Genomic DNA, 7,733 nt, shown 5'->3' with positions numbered 1-7,733 from the left:
TCTTTCCATCTATCCATCCATGCTTTCACTCACTCACCTTACCACCCTTCTTGCAGACAGACGAGGCCAATCAAAACCACGCCCCGCTGCAGCTGGTAAAGGGGTGGAGGCTACCAACTATTCATTCCTCTTTAAGTCTTTGGAGTGATATTAAAGAATGCTGTTCATTGAGAGCCACACAAAGGACTTTATGAATGAGCTGTGTTGCAATAGTGCCCACTAGAAAACAGCCATCTTGAGCAAAAAAATAATTTGGGGTTAGAGGGTTGAAACTCAAGCAGTCTATTGGCTAGTGGGCACTATTGCAACACAGCTCATTTATAAAGTCCTTTGTGTGTCTCTCAAAGAACAGCATTATTTTACTATCCAGCCAAAGACTTAAAGGGGAATGAATAGTTGGTAGCCTCTACCCCTTTACCAACTACAGCGGGGTGGGGTTTTTGATTGGCTTTGTCTGTCTGCAACAAGGGTGGGAAGGTGAGTGAGTCAAAAGATGGAAGAAACAGAAATCAAGTGAGAACCAAGAAATAACCAGTGCAGGACCTTAAGACAGTAATAGTGGCGTAGCCAGAGCATCTTCTTGGGCACTGGTAGAAGCAGGACAATGGGCCCATTAGCTGCTGTTTGAGAAGTAAAATTGCATTATTCAGGGCTCAGTGAGCCCCTCAAACCACTGGGCACCAGTGCCATTGCAGCTGCTGCAGCTCTAATAGCTGTGTCACTGCACAGTAAGCATACATAAATATATACATTGGGGTGTTTTATTGCATAAAATGTAGTGTAAAAATCCAGATTTCCCAGGGAACCATGAACCATGAACTCTGGAAAATAGTTCTATGTTCCCAGTTATATATTGGCTTCATTATCAAACGGACAGCCCCAACAAATCTGCAGAGCTTCGCCATTTTCAGAGCTGCTTGATTTTAAATCAAAGAATGACCAAATTATGCATGGATGTTATCTAAATTATGAAGCACAAGAAAAAAAGCTAATTATGCAGCATTGTGGGGCATATGTTTAAGTTTTATTTTGAACCATTTGATGCATAAAAATATGTGGCAAATGTGTTTAATCCATTATCATGCAGTATTGGCTGCAGAGAACAGCATAAATCCATTGGCTCTGACCATTCAACAGTCTGTTCATTGACAAAATCTAAACATTATAATTGCAGTCAGTGCCCATTGTTAGCTGAACCGTGAAGAGAACAACTGCAATAATCTTTTCGGTCAACTCTACATACAGAATAGCATTTCTTTTTTAATTCCACATTATAAACTTTATAATTGTTCTCTTGTTTGTTCTGAACCACAAGCAGACAGGTACAGTTCCGTATTTCAGTTACTATTTTCAAAATTTTCCCCAAAATTAAAATGACAATAAAGAATTCCTAGAGAGAGAGAGAGAAAAAGTTAGAGAGGGAGACATAAAAGGTAACTATTTGGTCCAGTCTTGTCATCAAGGTGTTCTATTGCCATCATAAACCTCAAGACCAATGGCCGAGTGGTGTGTGAATGTTGCTAGACTCTCAAGATAGCTGTATCAGACCATTTTTAAGTTCCTCTTTCTCTTTACTTTTACATGTGTAGTTTCTGGGATTTAGCTTGAAATAGCTTTTTTAGGTCTCGTCCTTTACCATTCCGAAGGAATGGGAAATAGCGAGAATTCAAGTGCTCGAACTGATTGTCAAACCACCGCTTTTTTTCGTGGCGTTTTCTTCGAGTGCACGTACAGGCACGCGCTTTTGGCCCATACACTTTCATGGCCATCTGTTCCTGTTCCTCAATGTCCCTCCCACCCTTCGTTTGATCTTGCCGCGAGTTCAGGCTAATGGCCCTCCCCCAGCACAGAGCACGCATCGCGGCCGCACAGCACATCAAAGGGCTTCTACCAGCGTGTGCTGTGCAGCTTCTCCTCCCCTAATTATGTGGCCGGCCGTACTTGTGTTTCCTGGCCGCTTCCCGGCCGCTCTTGTATTTAATTAGCAGCAGCAGCATTTCTCCAGCGCCAGGCCACATCAAAGGCTCTGTGCCACTTTCACCCACACAGCAACACTTACAGACACGCAACGCCACTCACACCCACGCAAGCCCACTATCATCCACGCAACACCACACTCACCCACGCAACGCCACTCACCCAAGCAACACCACTCACACACGCAACCCCACTCATCCACGCAACCCCACTCATCCACGCAACACCACTCATCTAAGCAACCCCACTCATCCACGCAACGCCACTCATCCACGCAACGCCACTCATCCACGCAACGCCACTCACACATGCAACGCCACTCACCCACGCAACACCACTCACCCACGCAACCCCACTCATCCACGCAACGCCACTCATCCACGCAACGCCACTCATCCACGCAACGCCACTCACACATGCAACGCCACTCAACCACGCAACACCACTCACCCACGCAACACCACTCACCCACGCAACGCCACTCACACATGCAACGCCACTCACTCACGCAACGCCACTGACACACGCAACGCCACTGACACACGCAACGCCACTGACACACGCAACACCACTCACACACGCAACGCCACTCACACAGGCAACGCCACTCACACAGGCAACGCCACTCACACAGGCAACGCCACTCACACGCGCAACGCCACTCACACGCGCAACGCCACTCACACGAGCAACGCCATTCACACGAGCAATGCCACTCACACGCGCAATGCCACTCACACGCGCAACGCGACTCACACACGCAACGCCACTCACACACGCAACGCCACTCACACGTGCAACTCCACTCACACGCGCAACTCCACTCACAAGCGCAACGCCACTCACACACGCAACGCCACTCACACGCGCAACGCCACTCACACGCGCAACGCCACTCACACGCGCAACGCCACTCACACGTGCAACGCCACTCACATGTGCAACGCCACTCACACGCGCAACGCCACTCACACACGCAATGCCACTCACACACGCAACGCCACTCACATGCGCAACGCCACTCACACGCTCAACGCCACTCACACGCGCAACGCCACTCACACGCGCAACGCCACTCACACGCGCAACGCCACTCACACGCGCAACGCCACTCGCACACGCAACGCCACACACACACGCAACGCCACTCACACACGCAACGCCACTCACACACGCAACGCCACTCACACACGCAACGCCACTCGCACACGCAATGCCACTCGCACACGCAACGCCACTCGCACACGCAATGCCACCGACACACGCAACGCCACTGACACATGCAATGCCACTGACACACGCAACACCACTCACACACGCAACACCACTCACACACGCAACGCCACTCACACAGGCAACGCCACTCACACAGGCAACGCCACTCACACAGGCAACGCCACTCACACGCGCAACGCCACTCACACGCGCAACGCCACTCACACGAGCAACGCCACTCACACGAGCAACGCCACTCACACGCGCAACGCCACTCACACGCGCAACGCGACTCACACACGCAACGCCACTCACACGCGCAACGCCACTCACACGCGCAACGCCACTCACACACGCAACGCCACTCACACACGCAACGCCACTCACACACGCAACGCCACTCACACGCGCAACGCCACTCACACGCGCAACGCCACTCACACGTGCAACGCCACTCACACGTGCAACGCCACTCACACGTGCAACGCCACTGACACGTGCAACTCCACTCACACGCGCAACTCCACTCACACGCGCAACTCCACTCACACGCGCAACTCCACTCACACGCGCAACTCCACTCACACGCGCAACGCCACTCACGCGCGCAACGCCACTCACGCACGCAACGCCACTCACACGCGCAACGCCACTCACACGCGCAACTCCACTCACACACGCAACGCCACTCACACGCGCAACGCCACTCACACGCGCAACGCCACTCACGCACGCAATGCCACTCACGCACGCAACGCCACTCACGCACGCAACGCCACTCACACACGCAACGCCACTCACACACGCAACGCCACACACACGCGCAACGCCACTCAGACGCGCAACTCCACTCACACGCGCAACTCCACTCACACGCGCAACTCCACTCACACGTGCAACGCCACTCACACGCGCAACGCCACTCACACGCAACGCCACTCACACGCGCAACTCCACTCACACGCGCAACTCCACTCACACGCGCAACTCCACTCACACACTCAACGCCACTCACACACGCAACGCCACTCACACACGCAACGCCACTCACACGCGCAACACCACTCACACGCGCAACTCCACTCACACGCGCAACGCCACTCACACGCGCAACGCCACTCACACGCGCAACGCCACTCACACGCGCAACGCCACTCACACACGCAACGCGACTCACACGCGCAACGCCACTCACACGCGCAACGCCACTCACACGCGCAACGCCACTCACACGCGCAACGCCACTCACACGCGCAACGCCACTCACACGCGCAACGCCACTCACACACGCAACGCCACTCACACACGCAACGCCCCTCACACTCGCAACGCCACTCACACGCGCAACGCCACTCACACGTGCAACGCCACTCACACGTGCAACGCCACTGACACGCGCAACGCCACTCACACGCAACGCCACTCACACGTGCAACTCCACTCACACGCGCAACTCCACTCACGCGCAACGCCACTCACACACGCAACGCCACTCACACACGCAACGCCACTCACACGCGCAACGCCACTCACACGCGCAACGCCACTCTCACGCGCAACGCCACTCTCACGCGCAACGCCTCTCACACGCGCAACGCCACTCACACGCGCAACGCCACTCACACACGCAACGCCACTCACATGTGCAACGCCACTCACACATGCAACACCACTAACACGCGCAACGCCACTCACGCGCAACGCCACTCACACGCGCAACGCCACTCACACGCGCAACGCCATTTGCACGCGCAACGCCACTCGCACGCTCAACGCCACTCGCACGCGCAACGCCACTCGCACGCGCAACGCCACTCGCACGCGCAACGCCACTCGCACACGCAACGCCACTCGCACACGCAACGCCACTCGCACACGCAACGCCACTCACACAGGCAACACCACTCACACAGGCAACGCCACTCACACAGGCAACGCCACTCACACACGCAACGCCACTCACACACGCAACGCCACTCACACATTGTGGGTGCAGATTGTGGGTGCAGTTTGTGGGTGCAGATTGTGGGTGCAGATTGTGGGTGCAGATTCAGAGAAAACTCAGCAGCACCACCACCATTGCAATGCAATAGGTCTCGTTTTAACGCAAATTTAAGCTATAGGCCTTGTAAATGGCAAAGCCTTTTATTTATGTTCCAAAAACCAGAACGCAAATATAAAGGGCATAATCATTTACAATGCTAATAGTTCAGACTCGCGTTATTGCGAGACCTATTGCATTTTCAATGCTTGTTATTTAAAATCGACCTACCAGGGACACTTGTTTGGAATTAGAATGATTTTAAGTTCTGTTTACCTTTCTTGAATAAACAGTTGAAAAGGAGACTGACAATGGTGAATGGCAGTAGCTTTAAGCACTTCTGTGACTGCAGAGTTTACCACATAAATATGGAATTACAGCACTTGCTATATAATTTTCCCTATAATGTGCCTAATTTACAGATAGATTAAAATAAACTTCCTAGCACAACTGAACGAAAATGCACTTACAGTATATGCCACAAAAATTTGATTTTATGCGGCTTAATTTAGATAAACTGTTGCATAATTTCGATAACCTTGCCACCTAACACTATTAGTCCTGACAGTGTTAAAGCTCTGCAGTGGTCATTAGCCTGTCATTATGATGTGCAAAACTATATTTCTCAAGAGAACTGTAAAATATTTCCCATATATATATATATATATATATATATATATATATATATATATATATATATATATATATATATATATATATATATATATATATATATATATATATATATATCTTTCAATGATCTGTGTATGTCGGTGTGTGTATGAGTGTTCGTTTGTGGGAGTGTGTGTGGGGATGTCAGGGGGTGTTGTGGGGGGGTGGAACATGTGTGTTTGTGTGAGGATTGTGGTGTGTATGAGTATGTGCCAGGCTGACTGTGTGATGTGACTACCCCTGGTGCAATTTTAGCTCTGGCACAATATAATTGATTCTTGACATAGTAAGTGAGTCCATGTCCTGACATGATGATTAGTGACATGCCATTTATAATTTATCCATGCATGGCACTAGTACATGTGAGTACTTGATACGAATAACAAACCACGATTGAGACCCCAAACAAATATTTGCTAAAGGTAAAACATTTTATAACACTGATAAACTTTTGTTTCAGGTGATTGAGTATATTGTCATAAAATGAAAAGCATGAATTCAATAACAAAGGAGTACATATTCCTTAGAAACTGTAAAACAGAGGATTTGGGATAAACATTTTACATTTTTGACAATCAATTTGAAGCTGATATTTAAATGATGATCACTACTGTAATTTGAGAATTGAGGTTGATTCATTGGTGTAAACTGTATGTATGTATGTTTGTACATTGTACTTCTATAGCACAAACCGAGTTTTAGCAGAGCACTGGCCAGGATCAAAGTTAATCATGAAGTCAACAAATAATAGTAGAGGTGGCGGGGTTGTGGATGGGTAATGCATTGTGATGCAGTGTTCTTTTAAGAGGCGAGTCTTCCACTCTTTCCTAATTGGATCAGAGTTGGTGATCTCTTGAGGGATGCTTCTCCAGAGCCTGGTGTAGTGTAGTTCCTATATTCCCAATAGGCTCTGCGCATTGGAATAATATAAACAGTAGTGTAGACGTAGGACTGAGGTCGACTAGGTCTCTACTGACTATATTAGACTTAATTAGTTTTGCCAGCTAGCTCAGAGGTCACTAGAAACTTTCTCGAATGTTCAGGAAAGCGTTAACTCTCCGGATTTAGAGAAAAAGGGATTAGCTTCTGACAACCATATAACATGACAACTTTGCTCCCTCAGAATAAGAGTGTATCTCTAGAGTCGTGTGAAAACAATAGACAGCTATTTCACTCAGTCAATCGTGCATACTTAGTTTCACGAGAGTGCAGAGACTAGAGAGACGGGCATTTTCAATAAAAGGTGTTATTTATTGAGCAGTCTTCTTTCTCATGCAAGAGAAATGAATTGCCACAATTGCAATACTTATAGTAAAGTAAAGTGCGTACAGTAAAAGGAGTATTATAAAATAATACTGTAAAAGCATTGATATGGTTTCTTAGCCATATGATACTTTAAAATAGATAAAATATATACATACATAAAAACATTGACTAACGTACTCAACTGGTGCTTCTAAATACGCCTACCCCGGTGTACCTGACCTAAGCTTAATACGTGGGGAGTAAGTAAGTACAGTTTAAGATAAGTTGGTTCTGCCAAGGAATCTGAATCAAGAATTCTCTTAAGGGTTTAGTCAGCTCCGTACCTGGGTAATAGAATGCAGGAGGTCTGGTATCTCTCTCTCAGGACTCGATATCCCTGCAACCCGCAAGGGTATCTGGAAACACCGGAGCTGGATTTCTCGGCAGGAGAAAAGACAGCGTCTCTCGCAGTGCGTCAAAAGGGAGGGGCGGCGTCCGTGGGCTCTCGCATCAGCTGGGCTCTCGGGCAAGTAGATAGCCGCTCTGCTCCAAACCACTGTGTGTTTGCTTAAGGCAACGTTGG

The sequence above is a fragment of the Lissotriton helveticus genome, chromosome 10, assembly GCF_964261635.1.
Source record: "Lissotriton helveticus chromosome 10, aLisHel1.1, whole genome shotgun sequence".
Classification (NCBI taxonomy): domain Eukaryota; kingdom Metazoa; phylum Chordata; class Amphibia; order Caudata; family Salamandridae; genus Lissotriton; species Lissotriton helveticus.
Note: the sequence above shows the minus strand (reverse complement) of the source record.